At 37.9% G+C, this 12118-nt stretch overlaps 1 protein-coding gene and 1 long non-coding RNA gene across 5 annotated transcripts in view; one reads left to right on the forward strand and one right to left on the reverse strand.

Moving 5' to 3' along the window:
• Nucleotides 1-12118, forward strand: part of baz (bazooka) — a 40723-nt gene that overhangs the window by 14153 nt on the left and 14452 nt on the right. For 2 of the 4 annotated variants that reach the window (NM_001042818.4, NM_001298436.2), the window contains exon 2: nt 1189-4812. The exons of the other annotated variants lie outside the window; for them this stretch is intronic. The gene's annotated coding sequence lies outside the window, so the exon portion shown is untranslated. The remainder of the gene's footprint in view (nt 1-1188; nt 4813-12118) is intronic. 4 annotated transcript variants of the gene reach the window in all.
• On the reverse strand, nt 8722-9084 carry lncRNA:CR44026 (long non-coding RNA:CR44026). The gene is made up of 2 exons (NR_073660.1): nt 8977-9084; nt 8722-8914 (listed from the first exon to the last, which is right to left on the reverse strand). It is a non-coding gene; the product is annotated as a long non-coding RNA:CR44026 (long non-coding RNA).

Consider the following 12118-nt stretch of genomic DNA (forward strand, 5'->3'; position numbering starts at 1 on the left):
ATTTGCCCTGCAACCCGCTCCCTCGTAATCCCATCCATATGGAGGCCCCACCTCCAACACATGACAACAACGGTCGCGTACAGTGGAACGTTTAATTATGCAATTATACAGTTCTATTACACAAGGAATTTCAGCTAAATCTAGCTTAACGCTCAATGTTTTAATAAATAATATAATTATAAATTTACAAGTATTACTGAAATGTATTGTTAAAGAATGTTATAATAAGGAACATTACAAAATCTGTCATGATGTACTCCCAAAAATTGTTTTCACTGTGCTACAGTAACCACACAACCGCAGCAACAGCAGCAGGCAGTCACGAGCCGCCGACTTTAAGCCGCTTGTAATTGATCGTGTCTTTGACATTAGAAAAACATTTTCTTTCTTTCCGCCCCGCTCCCAATTTTCCTCCTCCCAATATTCCCCTAGTTTTCCCCTCCGTGTCTTGTTGTTGCTGCGCTTGTTGCATGAAAATGTAACGCAAGCACGAGACATCGTCATCCGCCGACCAACTGGTGCACGGTGGCTAATAAAGCGCACGCAGCGACAGTAAATCCACTTAGCGGTGGGTGGTGGGCGTTAGATGGCAGAAGGTGGTAGGAGTGGGAGTGAGTGGAGTGGAGCGGTGAAAAACAGAAGGGAAGCCGCACAAATGGTCCAAAAGATTCAGAGAGTGTCAAATGAAATGAGACGTGGCCGGAGCAACAGGCGAAGAAAAAAAACAAGGGGAGTTCACTGCCGATACAGTAAACATACGATAAAAACATTTCATAAATTACTTTAATGGAATTTAACATAATTGAAATCGGGCCATATATATACATATATATAGGAGATTCAAAATGCATGACTAATTTACTTTTAATAGAAGAGTGCCAAACGCTTGGCAAAGAATACGTAAATACGTTTCAACTTCATTTGATAGTTAATTTATGGAATATGATTTTTTATAAAAAAGAAATAGAATTTCGAAAGGAATTTCAATTTTGAAGACCAAATATTTCCGCGTTGATTCAACGCTTTTCATTTTAACATCTAACTAGAGCACGTATGAAACCTAGTTTTGTAAACATATCAATGGGCTTATTATCACTGTTCCAATTTATTGCCTACCCCAAAAATAAACAAATAACAAGTGTCGGTAATCTGAAACTAATTTTCTTTTCCATTTTTATCTACTTGCAGGTAAGATAACAGCTAGTTAATTGAAACAAAAGTTGGTGGGGCACTGCGAACAGGTATGCCGTATGGATGACCCACTTGAACGAGCATTTATTTCCACTGACAAATGAAATGCAAGCACCGAGCTGACACATGCCATGGGTGCAGTGAGTCGTAGTTGAGTACTAGTTTCAGAATGCAGAGATTCCAGTCTAAATGTATGCTTGCACCAAACTAAACTAGGCAGGGCTCCCAATCTTATCAGCCCAACCAACCCAACCAATCGATGCATGTTGCAAGCGCAACAACCTCCCGAAAAAAAAAAAACAAAATCAACAAAATACCTAACACTCGAGGGGGAAACAACAAACGTTATTGGGGTAAATGGGACAGCGGGGAAACCAAACAAATGCCAAAAACTAATAAATTATTTATAATTATTTATGTCCGGGGACGAGGAGCAGAAACAACAAAAAACAAAGGTCAAAGACAATAGATTCAGAACTAATATGTTTCATAGGAAAAGAAAAGTACGAACGATCTGTCTACAGAAACTTACATTTTATACATACATACATTTTACTCACTATTTTACACAGTTCACCAACACGCCAACTGGTTTCGGCGGATGTTTCTTGAATGTAGTTCGATAGTTAGGTGTCTAGATGTCGCTGTTAACTTGAGCACTGTACGATCATCAAAGTATATTTGCAAAATCAAACAAAAGTATCGCAGGTCGAATAATATTGATTTAATTGATGTCGCTTTGTTTTTTTTATTATTTTATAATATTGCTGCAACTGTTATCGTTCGTAAGCTACAGTTTTATGGCGATTGTATGATCATTTCCGTTAAAGGTCGTTCTCGAAGTAAAATTATAAACTAGATGGCGCCAATTGAGTGACTGATTTGAGTTGAAATTAAAATTGAAATCAATTGGTAAGAACTTCTTACTCCTCTTACTAAGAAGAGATGGCGACCTTGGGGTCATCGAAGCGCAACAATTACAACCTGCTACCCACTTCTGCACCTCTTTTGATTTTGACCGACTGCAGAACAAAACAAAACCGAAATAATCGAAACGGAACGGGAAACAAATCAAAACACTCGAAAAGCCATCGAAAATTGGGTGAAATGGTGAACGAACTTAACATTTTTTTGCGCCTGCATCTGTGTTCGTCTAAATCTATTGTTTAAACACACACTCGCGCCATAAAGCCCAGATGCTGAAGACAATGGACCAGTCGAGCAACTTTGTCTTAAGCACGCAAAACTGTGAAAAAATAACAAAAAAAAAAAAAAAAAAAAAAAAAAAACGAGACCAGCTGCTCGAAAACAGCTGAGAAGTTTTCAATAACGAAACCACACACTTTTCAGTTACAGAGAAAAAAGTTTTAAGCATTGGATAAACATTGGATTATGGTGCTCTTCCTATGAATTTCGTCGAGCTAATCCTAATATCTTGCAAATGTATCAGATTATATTTCGTGTTTTATTATAACATTAAGTTTTTCTCTGTGCACCTCGTTATATATTTTCCCAACTCCCGGCGACTTATTGCTCATTAGTTGTTGTGTGCTCGCATTTTGGCTGATGACAACGTTTTTTTTTGTTTGTTTTGTTTAAAGCCAAACGGAAGTTTTGGTTGCCTAAAGTTTTACAGTCACTGGCCGAACAATGGGAATTTGTAAATGAATGAATGATGGAGCCAAAGAAAGGCAAAGATCTAATTGCTCAAGAACGGAAACTTACGACTTGATTGATGACTCACCTGATTGAGTGGTGAGCGGACTAAGATAAACTTGTGCGAAATGAATTAATTAAGTGCAGCCAGAGCCTGATGAGCTTCAAATCACACAAAACTGACAACTCACTCTTTCTCTTCATTTGGTCAGATGCATAATTATGTCGCTAATGGTGCCAACAAATCGGGTACAGTGAACACTAGACAGCGAGTACAAGATCTAGTACCTAGAGAAATCGAATAGAAAATAAGACATTATCTATCACATTGAAATTGAAATGCCAAACCAATGCATTACAAAATTTAAACATACATATAAGTATGTACCTACCATATAACTTAAAATACTGTACTATAATAAGTCCAGCAACAAATTGAATTTATGTATTTATTTTTTCCGCTCTTTCGTTTCTCTCATTAATTATGCGAATGTTGTCCAGTTTTTCCTTCTCATTTGCAGTTGTTGTTTTGCTTGTGGAAAAGGAAGCTTTCCAGTTCGTTTGGTTTCATAGCGCGAGAATTTCAGCTGAAAAGCGGAATAAATGCCTAGCTAACTAACAATTGCAAATGCACTTGAAGGCCAGGCCATTGTGGTAGTTGTTGTTGTTGCTGATGGTGATGTGGTGATGTTTTGGTCCCAGAATAAGTGGAAAAAGGAAACAGCTAATGATGATGATTACCATCCGACCATCGTCATTATCAGGCGTCGCCGACATCGTCGTCAATCGTTGGCATGGCATTCTGTGTCTAGTTCGCCTTGCCTCACCTTCCTGCCACCAACAACAACAGCAAGTACACCGCTTAACAATGCCAACGACGTCCTGGCGTCAACTCTGCGTTTCCCTGCCTTTTGTTTGAAGTCAACCCCTCCTCACACTCCTCCCGCCCATTCCACTTAAATTTGCATTCAGCGCCGCCCAGGAAGGGCGGGTATATGGACTATGGCATCGCACAGGTTACTTCGCTGGATATAACTGAAATATCTGTAATTTCGGGGTTTTAGCTTGAAGATCCGTTTTTGCAACACACTGAACGTCCTATACGTAAATTTGCTATTTTTCCAAGAAATATGGTATCGTCCCATAATGTATTAGGGCCTAGCATGAAAACGTAAATAATATTGGAATTTATGTATTTAATCCAGCAGTTCTTGGGAAAAATTAGTGAGAGAGTTTGATGTTAATCTGATTTTTAATTTAACAATTTGTATTTGTATTATTGATTAATTTTTTTGATTTTTCTGCGCATAGGCCGTTTTTATAATACGATATATCCATCCGCATTCTGGGCACTTGTTGCTTCTAATTTCGTTGTTGTTGATGGTTGTTGCATCCCCTTTTCCTGCTGCTTTTTTTTGTTCTGCGCATTTGAGTTTGCGTTCCGCTTGACAAAGTTCTTTGTGTTTGTTGTTGTTCTCCTTGCCCGGTGGTCAGTCGCAAGCAGTTTGAGAGCCACTGCAACCGCCTGCACTTGCCAAAGCCAAACGCAGGTGAAAAGGGAGAGAGAGAGATAGCGAGAGAGAATGGTTATGCTCTCTCAACACACTGAAAAAATGAATTTGAAATGCTTATATTTTTATTTCAAAATAATGCTAGTTTTAATTGTATTCTGCTACATTGTTAATTTAGTTATGTTTTTGTATATACATTTTATTGGCTTGTATTCTTAGAGATCTTTTATTAATATATGCAACTTACTTACGCGTTATTCTTCCGAGTGCACGCGATCTTGCGCTCTCTCTCTCGCTCTTTCTCTTCAGCGGCTGCGATTGGTGTGTGAGTGCCGTGAGTGTTTTGTTTTTGCGGCCGCACTTCACTTCGCTTTAGAAATGCGTCGTCGTCGGACGTCGCCGTCGCTGGCCGCCGCCGTCGGTACCGCAATTGTTTAACACAATTATTTTAACGGTTCGCATAAAAGTGCAAAAAGTATAATGGAAACATAAAAAACAACTAAAAAATTCGTTTTTTTTTGTGTTTTGTTCAAGTGCCAAAAAAAAAAATAGTGAAAATACAGAGTTTGCAGACCATTGTGCTTTAGTTGAAACTGCAAGAATTTGAGGTTTATCTAAAGTTGGCTGGTAGCCGATAAAGAAATAGATATATATCTACCACGACAAAGAACATTCGAGATTAAATTCCAGATAATGCAAAAGTGTCTTATTTAAAAATGCGCAAACACTTGTTGTTAGGGGTGATTCTTCTTAAAAAGGTTTTCTTGTGCTTAGATTCCCATGACGAGCGAGGAAATGCAGGAAATGTCTTGACATGCACACACATACACTCGAAAAAACCTATGCTCAAAAGATTTAGTAGTTACATAAATTATGACCTGAACAAAATGAAAGTTTGATAGTTCAAAAGGTTCTCTATTAAGAAAAAATATTTAAATATATCTTATATATTATAAAATGGAATTAATTTCATATTGTATAGCCTCCCCCAATGCCATTTCGTTAATGGCACCTGTATTTGGAAACGATCATGAGTAGGGAATCTTCCCACCATATGGCTAATGTTCCCTTCCTTGGCATTTTTATTTTTGTAACTTTTAGGTGGCTTCTTTTGAAGTATCGGATCGGATCGGATCCTTTGACCTTTCACATTTTTCTTTCTTTCTACCTTCGCATTTCCACATCCACATCCACATCCTTGTTACGACGGCTAATAAATCCATTTTGGTCTCCAATTTCAGTTGGTTTTACGGCAGGTAATTAGAAGCAGGAATTCCCACATTTGTACTGGTGTGATGATGATGCCAATGGAATTAACTTTACGATAGGGTTTCACGAAAATATTACGTACCGGATTAGGTTGCTAAGGGATTATTGTATGACTTTACTTTGCTTATGGGGAAGGTTCCATTCTTCTACCAATCTTATCTAAAGGTAAATTAGAAAATTGAAATACCTGGGATACCACAACACCTACCACTAATTGATATTCTTTTGGTTGTGCCCCAAAAGGGTTTGTAGTTTTATCTTTGATTGAATACCTGACTTTAGTTTATATCACATCTTAAGGGATACAATCACTTCAATGCCCTGAAAATGTTTTGTCCTTTCATTTAAATAGATTTGTTATTAGTTTTGGAAGTTGTCATTTGTTTCATATTGGCAATATTCTATAATCCTAACTTTGCTAGTTGCGATGATCATAAAATATGGAACTCGAAGATATAGAACGTGAATCTTTAAGTTTAACAACTAGTTAATAGGCTTTTATGGGTTGCAGGAAGTTCTGTGGCATGTGGTTAAGTATCTGAATATATAGCCTTGATTCCAGCGACTTTCACTTGGCAGGAATGCCGCAAAGAACAAGAATCCGCATCCGAATGGGAACGAGAACTGAAACTGCGGCTCCAACTTGGTATACCGGAGCAGGTTGGAAGCCGGGAAAACCGGGGGCGTGGCCGGGGAGGAGGCCAACTGAAGGGGGTGGGTGGTTCCACCAGTTGGAGTTGCCGCTTGAGTTAAGCTTGTGGTTGGCCTTCACTGACTTTGGCATCGATTGGGTGGGTCTGACCCACTATACATATATAGTAGAGTATGCATAATCTGTGTGCTTTCGATTCTTGAAGTTAATCTTATCGTTCTGCACAGATAAAATAACTTTCGGGTTACGGTTGTGGTTTCCAATTGATAAAATATTTTCGCCGTTCGCTGCGTTCTTTGTTTTTGCTTTTTTTATGGTAACTAAAAAGGTTTTTCCGAACAATTTCGATTAGTGTAATCTAAAGCGGGAAAGGTCATATAACTATTTTGGTTGCCCTCTGGGTGGGGCTCTTAATGATTATAAATAGTAATCTTTCATTCATGATCACCCAATTGTTGCATTTTCACTTTAAGTGCTCACTTCCGTACATTGGCACCCCATATTATTTGCATTAAAGTATTTTTATAGATCCAAAATATAGCATACCTTGGGTTTCAAAATAATGTTTACAATTTAAAACTAATGAAAATTGAATGTTGATAATATTTTACCAAGAAATGAGTCGTTATTTAGGAATTTAACATGTTTAGTTCATAGTTAAGTTTGCAATTTTGCAATACCTGTGAATTGTAATGTTTTGTTTGATCGGTTTTCTCCAAAATAAAAACGATACCAGCTATAAAAGCCGCACCAGTGCCGACAGAAAAACAAAGCATAAATACCAATAAATCGCTGGTTGTTGGCCATCAAACAAAACGATTCGAAACAATCGAAATGCACAGTTAAAAGCCGGCTCTGCTTGATTAACTGTTCGTTTATATTTTGTATTTGTTGTTTTGGCTTTGGGTTGCCAAGTGTCACCGAAGTGGCTTTAAACAAAAATAAAAGTAAATAAATATAAACTTGTTGGTTACAGACGACAGTGAGTGAAAGTGACAGTGAACTCAATTGACCTGAAACGAATACGAAATACGAGCACGTGTTGTATTTGTCTCTCTCTAGCGCCATCATTCTCTCTTTGTCCAACAACGCCTGCCTGTCTCTTTCGCTGCGTTATCATTACCATTTTTTGTTAGATAAAATGCGTATAACTGAGATATTAAATAATGCTTGAGTAATGCGGGCTGGTGAAGCTTACTCAAGGGTTTCCAAAGCACAGAGCACTCATTAAAATCTTTATTACACTGAGAATAAAGATAAGAGTGGAAATATATAACCACAATTGATATATATATATATATTTGTTTAATTGTCTCTTTAAATAAATGGCGATGCGTGATATCTCAAAAGAGAGCACTTTCTTTTATATTTACATATATGTATTTGTAATACATTTTCTCCAAGTGTACGCCCAGCTTTTACTTTTCTCCACCAACTTCCGTACATCCTATGCCTTTTCACGTGCAATTAAGCACAAGTCGCAGCCGTTTAAATCAATTAAAATCCGTGTTACTCAATCACAACTACTCATTCGCCCAAAAATCCGCCCTTCTCCCTCGCCATCGTGGGTTCAGTCAACTTTTTGGAGTCCGAAAAGCGAACCGGTTGGGGATATTTCCCTTCCCCCTCCCCCCGCCCCCTTTTTTTTGAGATATTTTTTCGGCAATGGCAATTACGAGCAAACGTTAAAGTTAAAGTTTGTAAGCGGCTTTTGTTGTTAACCATTTGTCCGTGCCTCACTGTATTCAACTCACTGTTTCTGTCGACGACGCTCCACTTTAGAAATGGCTAGGAAAAAGATGAAAGTTTTTCCCTGCTCAGCTGCAATTAATATTAATACGTAACAAACATACAAAAAAAAAAAATGAAGAAACGTCAAAGAAAAAAGGTACATTAAGCAAACAATTTTTAAGAGCACATAAAGCGTCACGTTGTGAGGCAGCTACACAAAGTTTTTCCTCGTAAGTTTCTCAATTTGTCCAAATGTCAACGGGGGGAGTAATGTTATATGAAAATGGTATTATCTGCTTTCAAGGCCCTGACTCACACACTTTTGCATTTGGAGCTAAAACGGGTGGGGTAATCATTTGTTTACCTATCAGCGGAAATGTGAACCAAGCGCGTGTTTGTGAAATATAATTTGTGATTCAGCTAGGTATTTACACGAGAATTAAGGGGAATTGATACTCCATATATACAGAATCGGGTAATCAAATGTAAATGCCAGTTTTCGCACTAAAATAAGCAATACACATGGTTTATTGTTACAAATACAGCAGCTACTTTTACCAAAACATAATCTCATAGATATATTTATATGTAATTTCTATTATAGGGCTTGTTAATACTCGTACATATTACGGTTTGATCAATTCCAAACTACTCAGATAAGTGCTTAGGATTATAATAATCATTTTAAAACAGATCACTTATGTTTCTTTTATTTAGATATTAATATAATATAATATTATAATATTATGTTTGTTTATGTTCAGTTTTGAAAGTTTCAATATGTTCCCGCATCATTATAATGATGTGTTGGCATCAACTTCCGCGGTTCTCAAGCCATTGATCTTGACTAAAGTGTCGCATAATTACCTGGGCAGTAATTAAGCCAGAAGGAAAAAGGTAAAAGCTGGGAAAAGAGCAAAAGCAAAAGTTGATGAGCCGCAATATGGTGGAAGGTTTCGTTTTTACCCCCGATCTTCAAAGCACGCATGATGGGTGTTAAAGGTCCAAGCTCTTTTTCTTGCCAGTCTTTCAGTTATTTTTTCTGTTATTTTTTTGTTTTTTTTTGAGTAATTATGGCAGGCTTTCTTTGGCCATCAACCTGGAATAGAGTGGGGTTTACGACGGAACTTGTGTCACTTTTGCTGGCTTTTCTTTTTCCACGTCCATTGTGAAATATTTTCCCGCGGGCCAGCGACCTCGGCATATGGGAAATACGCTGGGTGACTAGATGACACCCACTCGATCCCATATATCTCTCTATCATATCATATCGAAGCGATTGATTATAATTAGAGTGCCTAATGTGATTGGGAAAGCCAAATCGAATGGGGCTGTGGCCATTAGAAAGCGTTACAATTGACATTAATAGACTTAAATGGCAGCGACTGCATTTTCACTCGGGTTTCCCGACAGCTTAAGCTTTAAGCTTTTCCACAACAGCTGTTGTTTTTCCCACTTTTCGTAACTGGAGTGACCCATAGCTGCCCTTGTCACCCCCACTATGTACATATGCATGTGTTTTCAGCTGGAGATGGGTGCCAAACAACAGAATACAATAAACAGACGGTCTGGATTCAATTATCTGCTAATCATGTGTGCAAATGCCCTTCATGATGCCATATTATTTTGCTTTCTTCGTGTTAATCATTTGCTGATTTAGCTGCCTGCTAAAAAGGTGCCGCCTCTCTCCTTTCTCTCCTTTCACTTGTTTTCAGTTTTCTGGGATCTTGAAAGTTTGCGTTTGGGCGAGAAAAAAGTTCGATCGTTTAACTGATCTCACCTATGAAGCAATATTTCCTGATGTTTAGTTTTAGTCCGTTTGAAACGAAAAGAAATAATAATTAATAAATAACTTCGAGCTGAATTTCGAATAATATTGTGTTGGAAAATTCTGTTTTTTCGTCGTATTTCTCCCCAATGTTGCTCCGTTGTTAACAATAATGTTTTTTTAAGTCAACAATAGTGTGCCACGCCTCCAGACCCGTTGGCCCGCCTCCTTGTGCCTGCACTTAGCCGTAGTTATATCTAATTTTATTTTATTTTTTTTTTTTTGCATACATTTTTCCACTTTTTTCTGCCGTTTGCTACACTTCATTATGGTGGGAGGTTTTCTTCAGATTTTTGCAGTTTTTTCCCGCCCTTTGCTGCATGGCATGCATAATGACAGCGTGTAATTTGGCCTTTCTTTTCTTCTCCTGCATATTTCCTGCACGTTTGTGGCACTCACATTTATCCAACCCCCACCCCCCCTATCATCCCATCTATCCGTAGCCCCACCCCACCATTTCCCCCAACCGATGGAGATTGGAACCTCACGGCATCTCGTGGGTTGTTAAAGGCCTGATTGCGAATTATGGCCACCAGCTCTTTCAGAAATCTGAAAACTGAAAACTCGAAAACTCGAGCGGAAAGCTGGCTGGCAAAGGCACAAAGGAATCGACAACGGGGGCGGTTGCATGTCTGGGGGGCGTGGCAGCGTCAGAAAACTTTATATGATCCCATTTTATGCTAATTTACGAGCATTTTTCCCCTTTCAATTAATTTCTTCCCAAGGGAGGGACATCGCTGATTTCATTATAATATGCACATGTATTTATGATATATATGGTCGGGGGTTATTATAACGCCATTTCTATGCAGACAGCGTTTTTATTTTCCGAATCGCAGCCAACAAGGGATTTCCTAATTGATAATTCAATGTGGTGCGTGATTCGTAATCAAAATGGATGCTAAATATATAACTTGGCATTTACAAGTAAATTGGAAAATCATAGTTAAATAATTAATTACTGTTTCTTTGCAATATGATGATGAAGCTAAATTTAAATATCTTTGTAATGCTTGCAGTTGTAAAGTGCAAGTAATAAATGATCATTTAATTAATATTATAGTATATTTACTATAAAGTTTAAATGAAATTGACTCCTGGCCTTCATTCTGCTACCAATTACTTGATTATTTGTTGAATGAATGATAAATCAATCAATGAATGCTTGGCTGAATGAATGGATGGATTCACTCTGCACAATGACTACATTCGTTTGAATGGCATGAATGGTAATGAATGAGTTAAGCAGGTGACCTTTAAACGATCGTGCGAATAACATTTACGTTTGTTTCAAGGGATTATCGATTTTCGATGTGCCCAAATATTAATTTGAATTGGATTTGGGAAGATACGCAATGCTATAAATAAACCCCACCTTATTTAAAATGAAATTGAATCTTACAACACACCTTCACTTTTCGCTCAGTGTAGAACAAACCAGTGAATTGAGCGAGTTTGTTTTACTTCTGCACTCAGCTTGGGTTTTATTTTCGGCTTAAGTAAATATTTGCTCGGCCTGGAAAAATGTTTATGCGAATTTCGGGGTCTAGTCTATATGCACATATACATAAACAAATAAATATTCCGAATGTATCTGTATCTGCTTGTCAGTTGATTTTTTTGTACTAAGGAGACTGCCTTTTGCTGTGTCTAAAATTTCTAGTAGGCAAATAAATCGCATTTGCGAGCGGGGCTGGGTGGATATGGGAGATATATCTTGTCATGCTTCAGCGCGTTGTTGGCGCTTCAAAAAGCAAAAAAAAAAAAATGCGAGCCATTGTTGTTGTCGTTGCGAACCGAACGTCGTACTTATTACAGGTGTGTCTCACCATCCATCTCTTTCGCTCCCACGGCATTGAGGCATTCGAGCTGCTCAGGTGCATAATCAAAGCGAATTTGTGTGCGAAATGGGTTCAACTTGCCGCCGTTGCTGCCACTGCCTTTTTGCTGTTGCAACTGTCCGTTGGCAGTTGATTTATCTATATATTAATGCATTTTATATATGTATATATATATATATATATTATGGAAAAATGCCTGAACACGAACACACGATCGTCGTATGTAAAGGGGGAAATAAAATGGTAGCCGTGCAAGCCTGAAAATTGCTTGGGAAAAGGCCTTTGCTTTCAGCCAAAGAGTCTCAGAATCGGAAAACTAGTTTTTCGTAAAATAATTGTAAACCCCAATGGAAAAATTGGGTTACATTTTTGTTGAATGTGCAGAATGTAAAACCGGGTTGCAGACATACATACATATCTATATAAACCTTGATTATTT

The sequence above is a fragment of the Drosophila melanogaster genome, chromosome X (assembly GCF_000001215.4).
Source record: "Drosophila melanogaster chromosome X".
NCBI classification, from domain to species: Eukaryota; Metazoa; Arthropoda; class Insecta; order Diptera; family Drosophilidae; genus Drosophila; species Drosophila melanogaster.